The following is a 12619-nucleotide window of genomic DNA, read 5'->3' as shown; positions in this document are numbered from 1 at the left end:
GCCAAACCATACTTGCAAGTGCCAATGCACATCATCAAGCCCTTGTTGAAGGACTGGAAACTGTTGTAGTGCCCTGGGAGCCGGAGAACACAGAAGCAGCTAGAGGATTTTGGGAGATCACTTTTCACAATTTCCACAGCCATATTTTCCTCCATCTGCTCCCGTCCGACCCAGAACTTCAGAAGGTTTTTTAAGTCCTTGCTGGATGCTGAAATAACAGAAATTATAGAATTTCACCCTAAAATTATAATTGCCTTATTGTTTACTCCTTCAGAAAATCAAACTCTAGTCTTTCCCTTGTGATATTTGTGATTAGATTCATATAATGGAATTTCAGAGGGTTTAAAGATGGGGTAGCATTTTATAATAACTTTAATAAATCCTTAATAAGCATTATATAATGATCAAATCATGAGAACATACATAGCTATAAATATGAGATGTGCTTGTTAAAAGGATCGTTCACCCTGAATTCAAACTGGTCTTAGAAGCCCTTGAACTAAACTGCTTTATTCCTTGGATTGGTTTTACGATCGCTAGAAACTTTTTGAAGCATCTAATTGATAGTTGTATAGATGTCAACAGAGGCACAGAAATCTTTCAGATTTCATCAAAAAGATCTTCATTTGTGTTTCGAATATGAACTGCAGTTTTATGGGTGTGGAACGAGGGTGAGTAATGACACAATTTTACACAAAAATTCTTGAAAATCTACAAATGTCATCAAACTCCAGTTCATATATTCAGTAATGCACTTTTTTACATTTACAAATGTACAAATGCAAAAAGGAAATGTAGCTATGAGTGATCTGGATGTTTAAGAGAAAAATGTAAGAATATAAGAATGAACAAGTCACACTTTATATTAGGTGTCTTAAACTACTTGCGTCAAAAAATATTATGTACAATGTACTTATTATGTTCATCTTCTATTGCAAACACACGAGCTGCTATTGAGGTGGGATACGGGTTAGGGACAGGTTTGCTGGTATGGGTAGCTTTAAGGGTTGGTAAAGGAGTCTAATCTTAACTAACCACCCTTTACACAAGTATTGTTTCATTAGCGTTAAGTCCAACACACACAAAGGTAGTAAATGATTAATAATAAACATTTACAAATTATGAATATTTTCAACTTCATATCGGGCACAGCAAAAACAATAATTTAATGATTGGTAAAAAAAATAAAAAATACACAGCACAACAAAAGATGAGCAAACATATTAAATTAATGACCTTATAGGTTGTGATTATGAATTAATATGTTATTTAAATTGCATAATCATATAAATTCCAAGTTTAATGACATTTGTAAGCACTTCGATTTACAGTAAATAATCTGTTAATCTTTATGTAACTAGTTCATAAGCAATCATTAACAAGCACATTATCTCACATAGCTATGTGGATTTACTGTACAGTATATTAAAGGGGTCCTATTATGCTTTTCCACTTTTTCAACTTTAGTTAGTGTGTAATGTTGCTGTTTGAGGATAAAAAAAGCCTTGCCTCCGCTCACCTGCTAGCCATTATTAGCATTGAGAAAAAATGAAACATGGAAGACTAGCTTCATACATTAGGCTTTTTACACTTGTACTTCAACTGCTGTTTAAAACAAAAACTGTGTAAGAATGTTGACAATGCACATACCTGTCTCAATGAACTGCTTTAAATACCCTGTGATCCGTTCCTTTATATCAGCTGAGTATTCTTCATCATCTTCGTCATCACTCTCTCTAGGACAGGAGATGTGTGAAAGCAGCATCTAAACAAGAAACAGAACGAGAGTCTATAATCAGTCATGTATTCATGTTTGCCAAAAAATGGCTATTGATATCATGTTTAAGGGAAAAACTATTTGTAGTCCTCTTCTGGAGAAGAAAGCCTTACCTCAGGAGTGCATGAGTCCTCCGATTCCTTGGGAAAGAATAGCACATCCTTCCTCTCAGTTAGACGAGGCCAAACACAAGTGTCTTTCAGTCCTCGTTTCAGTTGCTTGATTTGGCGTACTCTTCTCCCGAGAACCTACAAAATACAAAGAAATGGTAAAAAATTTATTAGATGATTAAAATTTCAACACAGACAGAACATACTAACAAGGTTTTTGATAAAAATTAAAAGATCATATATATATATATACACACACACAATCTAAACAGTAAATTAGTAAAAAACTATTATACACCTGTGTAACAGTGCCATTAGAAGCATAATACAAAATGCATTACCATGTATTCAATTAAAATTAGTTGCAAAATATAATTGAAATGTATAGAAATGAGGGTAGTGGATACTATCCACAAATGTTAGTTACCGCATGTGACAGCAGACGTTCGTAAAGCCACCTTCTGTTTTCTTCTGTTGGACCAGGAAGATCCCAAGACAAACAAAGTTCCAGGACTTTACTAGACTGGTCCTCATTCAATGGAGACTGTCCACTGAGCTAAAAATACAAATATTTGTAACACACATACATACCAGCAACAGCATTACATTCCAAATAGGTCAAACCATTTTCCAAACCATTTTCAAATAAATAAATAAACACACACACACACCAAGTTGAAAAGAATGACCTAGCATTCTCCCCGCTACTAGGAAGAGGTCACTTTCAATGAGGAATTGTGAGGATGAGGGCACCAAGTGGTCTGGCTGTCCCTCAAAGAGGCAAGTAACTCCTGTGTTTCCTGTTAATTCAATTGCAAATCAGCTTTAGTAAATCCCATCAAAATAACTAATTCAAAAAATTTACATTTTTCAGTGCAACTAATTAACTGCATACCCAAGTTCAAACTGAAACCATACTTCAGTTTTTCAAGAATTGTAGAAAAAAAGTGTCTGGTGACTCCATCACCAACTGCAGCATCCCCTAAAATCAATGAAAGTACAGTTATTAAAGCTGACATCATGGATACACTATAAGCTGCATATTTTATAGCATACACAGTTTCATTTTCTCTAGGCTGTACCTTCAAGTTGACATTTGACAGGACAGGCCCACTCTACATTTCTTTGCTTGTAGAAGTTGATCAGTTGCCTTTCCTGTTCTTCAGCACACGTTCTCAAGTCCATACACATTTAAAGAGGTTTCCCTGTCTCATGCAGTCTGAGAATTTCCCTTCTGTACAAAGCCATAGCTACTTTTGGATCCGGATGGGTTTTCCAATCTGGTAAAAAAATAAACAATCATGCAAAATCAAAAGAGCTTTGATGCACATCAATAGAAGTGTATATATTTTTTCCATCTCTACTTGTTTACCATAAATTCAAGATAGACTATAAAAATAAAGACTTATTTATAATGTCAGCAACAGAACTATGTCAAAAACAGTCACATCATCCTCTTTTGCACTGTACAAAAAAAAAAAAAATTCAATTACCGGTACCATTATCCACGTATAAAAACTCAGCAGTGTCGTTCACTTCATTATCCATACATGACAACTCAGTTGTGTTGTTATTTTCATCATCCATAGATCAAAAATTTAGGAAAGTGGGGAAAAAACAACAATTACAATTCTGCTTCTAATATGAGGTAAAGAGTACTGTACTTTTATAAATATTTTTCTATTTATGCCAAAAGTAATACTCTTTGGCATGCACACCTTTCCCCACATTCACTGGCATGAACTTCCAAGATGTCAAGGGTCATTTCTTCTTGACAAATAGGACTCAAGCCTATAATATAGAATAACCAACCATTCCTTAAAAACTTTTTTGCCTCAACTACAGGATTTGACCAACTACATTTAGCAAGAAATGCAAGAATATCGAGAGAGTTTACCTGTTCATTGCTCTTTTTTTCACTTTCCACATCTTGTGGATCATGCAGAGTTTCATCCTGACTTTCATCTCCATCTTCGACCACAACAACATCAGAACAAGTCTTAATGTGATTTGTGAGGATCTGAAGTGGGTACAGTATTTTTTGCACATTGCTTTAGGCATATCTCGGACTGCTTCTGATGATGGTGGCAAGGGAGTGACATCGAGCTCATCTTGTACTGGAGCTATATAGAGGACAGAATTCTCCCCTATTTTGGAGGTTTTGATAAGCCTGCCTGTGTACCCACAGTCTGCAGGTGCCACAAATGTCTCACCATTAATTAAATGTAGCCTATTTGCCAGACTTGCGCTGCACATGTTGCATTAATGGTATTTTCCTTTTTTGAAGGGATTTCAAACAATAGATCAAGACATTCAAAACCATCATTGTGAACAGTGCACATCTGAAGTGTCTCTGCTGAGGGAAATAATCAATCACTTATCGGCTTTAATACAACATGTTTAATACAAATGTTCTATATAATAATAATATAAGGATATATATAGCCTACGACAACGCTTACTAGACCACCACACAATGTAAGGTTAGTGCCACAGCTGCCCAAAACTAACTAAAAATGTTAATACATCAGCTTGTGTAAACTGAGCTATTTAGTCACAGTTGGCCAAGTCAAAGTATAGACTGCATTCTATTGAACAAATTAGGGATTTAATGCTTTTTATTTGTGCGCATCAGTCGTCCGTGAGGGGCTGGTGCGCTGTTTTGTTTGTTTTGGTATTATTAAAATGTAATTTGATTGTGTGCCGGTTCCCGCCTCCTTCTTCCCGATGAATGTGGGGATTTCATATTATTACAGAAAGATACAGTAGATTGGACAAAAGTTTAATCAAAAGCAAGTCTTTAGGAACAACTAGAAATCATTTGGAAGTCATCAGAGACTGTGGAAAAGTACTGTACATAAAACAATGAAAGCCAGCGTGGCATTTGGACTGCATACCAAATATTACATTTTCAGTTTGTTATTTGCCTAATAAATGACAGTATTATTGTCAAATAGTTTTAAACAAGTTTAGACAGATTCTAAAATATCTGTTTTCTCTGTGGCAGGTGGTCTAATAAATGTGTTAAGCACTATGTAGGGGTGTAACGGTACATTTAATTGGCCTGAACCATCACGGTATGGACGACACGGTTCAGTGCATAGTCAGATAATGAATAAAGTCTGTCATAGGCGATCCACACTCTAATTCAGAAGGCACAGCACATGATAATGCAACGCTGTTTACAACAGAACAAATAGCAGAAGAAAAATAACAGACAATCTTTGTTTACATGTAATCTTGCAGCCAGTGCTTCAACCATGGAAAAATATCAATAAAGGCATGATACTTGCAAAAAATGTAAGAAAATTTGAATTAAAACTAAAGGACTAAACGTGTTGAGCTATATAACAATGATTAGTATTCTGACTATAAATGTATCAAAACCTGCCTTAAGTGCAATTTACATGTTTCTCTTTATAGTATTTATTTGAGTGTTGATTATTAAATCTAAAAATAAAAAAAGGCAACTGAGTTTAATAGTCTGGGTTCTGTTAAAGGGATAGTTCACCCAAAAATGAAAGTTCATACAGGTTTGGAACAACTTGAGAGCGAGTAAATGAAGAAGTAATTTTCATTTTTGGGTGAACGATCCCTTTAATATTATAGTAATGTGCAGGAGAGTGCTCTCTTTGTATACTTTACTGCACAGCTGACTGTAACTTCATGACTTCGATAACGAGGTTAATACTGAACAGTCATGTTAGTGTACCATTACACCCCTTATATATATACAGTATGTATGGATAAATAGATAGATCTATTTCCTATTAACACACTAAAGCAGACTTCTCTTATAAAACATCAAATGTGCATAACGCTTCAGCACAGTACTGTTCTCTTTGTGTGTATGCATGTATGTATGTGTGCGTAATTAATAACTAATTATTTAGACAGCTAGGCCAACCAATTACTGAAGGCAGTAAATATTACCTGCTGCCTTATAAAGAAGCCAAGCACCAGTTACCTCACCAAGTTTTTGATACAATTCCATGAGTTTATCACATAACTGTTAAAAAAAAAAGAAAAACAGAAAAGAAACATAACTATTAAAGATAACAGGATTAATTCATCTAGATTCTATCGCTAATCTATATGACAATTCACAAAAATAAATAAGTGAACAGGTTCTTTTTGAGGGGAAGTGTAATGGCACATTACCTCCTGATGAGTCATACTCTCATCTAGAGTGCAGTTCTGGTCCCAGTCCTGCTGTGTATGGAGCAGTTGATCTGGACCACTAGGGCAGTGGTTCTCAAACTTTTTAGCCAACGACCCCTAAACAAACATCAACGAGAACTCGCGACCCAATACCACAGAATACACAAACAATAAACAGAAAAAATAAATGTTGTTTTAAATCCACATCCACTTCCTATGGAAGCTTGTTTGCAGAATAACAAAATAAAAAAGGTAATTGCGATTTTATACCATTTATAACTTAATAACTCACACTGCAAGTTTGTATTTCACAATTATGAAAAACCAAGTCAGAATAGCAAGATTTAAACTCGCAATTTTTAGATTTAAAAAATGATCTTTTCAAATATTTTCTGACGTGGCGGAAACAAACTTTGATAATATTTACTGTATTTAGGTTTACCTTACAGTGGGATGGGTGCACTTGTTTTTCGGTGCACAAAAGTGTAATCTGTGGCCTGATGTTGGATACGGCTACTCGCAGATCATCCTCAACATCAAGACGTGATCTGTATTTTTTTTTCATGTACGTAACAGCTGAAAAAGTCTGCTCACACAAATATGAATCTGTATAATTCCTTCTCTTTTCTGCGAAAAACGTCTATAGGTTTTTCAACACAAGCAGGGTTTCTTGTCTCCAAATGTCTCTGCGTTTTTCCAGGCTTCATACTTTCATGGGCAAGCACTTCTGAACAGATTACACACTGAGAATGGTCCAAATCGTTGACAGAAGAGCAAGTGAATCCATACTTTATGAATTCCTCTTGATATTTCCGACGTTTCCTACATTGGTCAGAACGGGTCTAGCTCTTGTGTTTTGTAGAGGTACACGGTTCAGATGATTCAGGCTGTCCACAATTTTCTCAACATTTCTAACCTTGCAAATTACAAATTTATCCATTCTTGCCGTTGCAGTTTCCACGTGCAGTTGCGTGCAGTATTGATAACTAGCGATCAGTCGGTGCAGGGTGACGTTATCTTAGAGTCACGAAATTATATATATATTTTTTTAAATCTCTAATCAGTTCTGTCTTTAGAAATCAAAAAAAATATTTATTTGTAATCTTAATTTTTTAGTATTGAAAAATATTTTTTGTAGTCAGAAAATACAGAATTTTTTCAAACCAACTCGCGACCCCTTGAAATCATTCTGCGACCCCCCGAGTGGTCACGACCCCAGTTTGAGAAGCACTGCACTAGGGGACCGCTCACATTGGGCTGGCAGCAGAAGGAACATGACCTGAAATGGTTTGGGTTTTATGGGCACAGGACATGGTCCAGTGAAACGTCGTTTTCCTCTACGATTTGAGAACAATCCAGGAAAGGACCTGTTTTAAAAACTGTAACATGGAAGTCAGAACAGACCTACGATTCATAATAGGCGAGGATTGTTATATACAGTTTCTACTAACCTGGTCATTTCTGTTTGGACAGAAGATGGCCCCGGAGTTTGGCCTCTAACATGAGATGATCTGACAGACCAAACAACAACAAAAATCTACATTTTGATCACAATGTATGTGTTGCCATTTAATAATAAAAAAAGCAATACCTGTTTATACCCTGACTAGTAGAAGACCCATCAGCTCTCTCTTGTGTCAAAAGTGCCAAAAGGTGCCTTGCTGATCTCAGCACTTCATTGTCTCCCTTGTGAAAAACAAACACGGCATGGATGGAAGATGGAGAGTATCTTAAAAAATATTACGTCAACATAGATATAAAATTATTAATGTAGATACAGAACTGTCTTTCTGAAAACCATCGAAAACTGACCGCCAAAAATTGATTTAATAAACATGACCACTGCACGTTTCAAAATCAAATACCAGAGCGGGCGTTTTTCATCACTGTATTTCAGAAGGAAACTGACTGCGTTTAGAAAATGTTCGATTTCATTTTTCTTTCATTTAGCATGTAATGCTCGATACGGCAGTGTTTGTGAGCTCAGAGCAGCCGTTACCGGAGCTCTCTCTCTCCCGCGATTAAAGCGGGGCCTGCAGGCAGAATATGAATAGAGTGTAAGGCTGCTGGAAACACTGTGACATTAGTTCTATCATCTGCTTATGCCTACGATGCTTTTGAGAAATTAAGCCCTTACCTGGACATAGCAGTGACAAGTCCTATTTAATTAAAAGACGGAGATTAACTAATCTACTGGTAGAAATGTAACTTAATTTAAAAGTGGCAGATTTATTTTATAATTGCGATTTGGTTGTATTTAATGGTCCTATATAATATATAAAAATGGTGCTATTTAGTATATTGTCATTAACCAAACATAGCATAACCAAACAATACACTCAATTTCAGCGTATTATAGTGGTTTTACTTGAAAAAATATATAAACACCACAGGCAAGAGAATTATGGATTTATATTGATCACAATATGTCACCTTTGTAGTAAAAAAAAAAAAACACAGCTTGCGTACTCGGGGTAACAAGAGGAATCTCTTAGACTCTTGAGTAAACAATGATTTGGGTCTTAATCTTAATTTTCCGCATATAAATACAGCATACTGACCTATAAAATCATAACTTGTACCCACCTCTCGGTCCATTTCGTCAAATGATGTTTTATGAAGGCCTCTCGTGACGGTTTCGTTGATGCTTGTTAAGACAAAGTAGCGCTTGCACCCCCTGCCGGTGAAGACGATTTACAGCAGATGAGATTGTGATCGGTAATCTACTGATTTTCCAACGGTGAATTTACTGTCGAATTTGAACCACTGAATTTGTGGAAGCGAATTTGTAAAGCGAAATAAAATGGACTGAAACTTGCCTGTTGAATATTATAGGTTGTATTTTTAAATAGATCGAATATTTTGGAAGTGAAATCTGAAAGGTGAATATGAATTCTTGAATTTTTGATTATGAAAATCAGTTTGAAATGTTTTTAATTGAAATATTCATGTCTTAAATATACAACTTTCATGTTGAATGTCAGCCCATAATTATGCAAGACTTAAAAATTCAAAGCATTTAAATGCAGGTACGGCTATTGCAATGCATATTTTTTCAATTCTTGTAATTCAATAAGCTTTTTTAATTCAAATACATTTGGCATTAATTTACTTCCATGTAAAATACACTTGGGTTGTCGATGTCAAAACACTATTTAAGCTGTGATTCAAATATGAAATAATGTTATGTCATGTGTTTACTCTTACACTGAATGTGTGCTGCTTCAGTCCAGATGAGGAGGTTATTGTACAGGTAAATTTAGTAACTGTTATAGGGTGTGAAAGTTGTAGTCTAACATACAGCTGTGGTGGCTGTATAGAGTGTGAATTCTGTAAAGAAGATGTGTAGAGTTAAGGTTCGGCGTGTGGGTTTTGTAAGAGGTAAAGGAATTTCAATGGGGTGTGAATTTTTTATAGGGTGTTAAATGTGTATATTTTGTTAAGGTGTGAATCATATTTAATATCATGCATCATGGTGTTACCGAGAGTTGGAAGAAAGCGGCAGAGTCCTATTTAGAATTACTCTGAATATGATGTGTGTCAGATAAGAGCAAGTGTCTTGCAGTGGAAGGTGGTAAAATATGTGGACAATTTATGAAAGAGAAAAATCCTATGAATTTGAAAGTCCATTTGAGAAGCGCACACAAGGAGGCTAACCTTGCTTACCTCGACAAGGAAAAGGAGAACACAGAGAACCCCTCGAACCAAAGTTCAAACACCTGGAGCTGCAAGAGTCAACAGCGGAGTGGAGTGGCAACAATTTCCCCTCCGCGCTCAGAGCATTTAATTATCACTCCGCTCCGGGTTCACAATTTCCCGCTCCCACTCCACTCCGCGCTCAGTGATACCAGAAACACTGCTCTGCCTTCGCTCTGTGGCTAAAGTATTTCAGTATGTTTGAAATGTTATGTTCATAACGTAGCCTATATTAAAATAAAATTTTTAATAAGTTTCAAAGTGGCTTAGGCTATTGTGTGCAAACTTTTTTTTCCTACCACATGCCAAGCTAATAACATGGATGTCAGCATTAATATAATTACTGTATTCTGCTGTGCAAATTTTGTTTGTGATGAAAATAACAGTACATTTTTTATTTTATCTACAGATCAATGCATTTCTTACAGATTTCTGCTCATTCAAAATCAGATACAGATGAAGTAACACTGTAAGATTACATTTGTTTGAATGCATTATTGCGAAAGCGATTGCGTGTGAATGTGCTGTAACTGTTTAAATCATGCTTCGACCCGAAAATACGGGTTTTTTACTTCATGTTATCTGGAATGTTTTTGGTCTTTTTGAGCAGGATAAGAGATATATTTAAACCGTTTAGGTGTTTGTATGTCTGCTGCACACCGCTGACACAGATGACTGATCAAACACAAAATATAATCTTTTTCTTTATGAACATCATTATTCAGGAATTATTAAACATGAACCAATCAGTATCTGAAATTGATTTCAATATACAAAGAATAACTCAATAGCCTCTGTTACTATATATTGCTCTGTACTGAAATGAAAAACTTAACATCTTGAAAGAAAGCTTCAAGTCCGTACTGTATGTCATCAGTTATTTCTCTGAAGAAATTATGTGTATATTTTTAATATGATTGAGCAACATCTATTTCAGACCCCCAAAGATTCACAAATATGTTTACTAGCATGTAAAATGTTGTATGACTTTTCAATACAAAAATAAAATGTGGTATTTAATTCTTAATCTAATCTTTGAAAAGATGGCTGGTGTTGCTTTCTTGTTGCAATGCAACTTTGAATTAAATCAAGTTCCAGTCATTTTCACAAGCAGGTGCTACTCTCATGGATGCTTATATATAGGCATTATTTCTCTTCTAATAAATATATAATTTGTAATAATTGGTATATATTGTTTAAACATAAAACAAAAGTTGTTGAAAATATACCGACTGAGAAAAAGCTTGCAAAGCAATACAAAGATTGTGCAGTTTACCGCTTTCTAGAGGAACATATTACACTTGTCCTGACCAAGTTTGACATTCAGAAGTTTAAATTAATTAATTTAGAATGCATACAGTTTGTCTTGTTACTTGTTCAAAGAACAATATTTACAGCCATCTTTTACTATCGTATGTAAATCAGGATGCATACTATTGAATTAAATTTGGATCTGTTAACACACTCATTTTTAAAACATACAGTATTCCATCTCGACTTCAAAGAAACAACGTCTGGTTCCTGGAAGAACATTTTGATGGTGGTTTTAGCCACAGAACTGTAATAGAACACATACTACTGAAAATGAAACCAATACATCATTTAGTTTCTCAATAACACTATAGTTCTGCTGACACCTTGAGAACTTTTTAGAAAAGAATGGAACCGGATGCTCTATGCTGAAATTGTCTTGCACCCGCTCCTGTAGTTGAGGCATCAACTTCTAATTTAAATCAAATTTAGGGGCTTTGAGTATCGGAGCACTACAGAGTAAGTCTTTTGCTGCATTAAAAGCATAATCACATCTGGGTGTCCAGATAAACCTCTTTGTAGTGCTTAGCAGATCAGTTAGTGGTGAGACAGTTGTTACGTTCCCCTTCTTTGGTCTAGGGGGTTTAAAGTAGGGCTGTGCAAAAAATCAAATGCCATTTTCATGCACATCTCATCAGTAAAGACAATCCTGTAATTAGAAGTATATATTTAGCACGTGCATTCAGATCAGGGTTGCCAGGTTTTCACAACAAATCCTGGCCAGCTGCTTCTGGAAGCCAGAGGTAACAGATACAGAATAAACAATATGGGGCCGAGGATTGATCCCTGTGGGACTCCGCAGTTCAGAGGTACACTAGTGGAGGATTGATGACCAATATGGACACTAAAACATCTATTGTTCAGATAAGAGCGGAACCACTGCAAGACAACGCCTCGAAAACCCACGGATGTCTCCAGACGTCGCAACAGTACCTCATGGTCAACTAAGTCAAATGCAGAACTCAAATCTAATAAGACTAAGGCCATTGATTTCCCAGAGTCAGTTTCAGTGAAAATATGACTTGACACTCTTAAAAGAGCAGATTCAGTACTGTGTAGAGCTTTAAAACCAGATTGAAATGTTTCATGGAGAGAATTTGCGGATAAGTATGATTGTAGTTGAACCAGTACAACTCTCTCAAGGATCTTCGAAATAAAAGGTAGATTAGAAATAGGACGATAGTTAGAAAGAGTGGAAGGATCGAGATAAGTTTTTTTAAGATATGGCGTCACCACAGCAACTTTCACACTGTTAGGGAAGGAACCAGTTGACAGGCATTTGTTAATTAAAAGGTCCAACTGTGTCCATAATTTGCCTAAGGAAAGAAGGTGGAATAACATCCTGTGGACAGATAGTGGGTTTTAAATGACCAACAATTTCATTACATGTGTCCAGATCAGTCGACTCACACTCAGACCAGATGGAGGAACATAATGGAACATCATGTGTATACACTGAGTTAGACAATTGAGATCTTAAAATTGTGATCTTATCAACAAATACATTGCAAAACTGTCACAGAGAGCAGTAGAGGGCTCTAAGGTGGGATGCACAGGTGGATTT

At 35.8% G+C, this 12619-nt stretch overlaps 1 protein-coding gene and 1 long non-coding RNA gene across 2 annotated transcripts in view; one reads left to right on the top strand and one right to left on the bottom strand.

Annotated features, from left to right (window-relative positions):
* The window catches only part of LOC127964884 (NACHT, LRR and PYD domains-containing protein 12-like), a 1383583-nt gene that overhangs the window by 1000916 nt on the left and 370048 nt on the right, over window positions 1-12619 (top strand). The gene's annotated exons all lie outside the window — the stretch shown is intronic.
* LOC127964976 (uncharacterized) overlaps window positions 1-12619 on the bottom strand; it is a 385149-nt gene that overhangs the window by 362851 nt on the left and 9679 nt on the right. The gene's annotated exons all lie outside the window — the stretch shown is intronic.

Source organism: Carassius gibelio, chromosome B9 (assembly GCF_023724105.1).
Source record: "Carassius gibelio isolate Cgi1373 ecotype wild population from Czech Republic chromosome B9, carGib1.2-hapl.c, whole genome shotgun sequence".
NCBI classification, from domain to species: domain Eukaryota; kingdom Metazoa; phylum Chordata; class Actinopteri; order Cypriniformes; family Cyprinidae; genus Carassius; species Carassius gibelio.
This window is presented reverse-complemented; position numbering and strand designations above follow the sequence as displayed.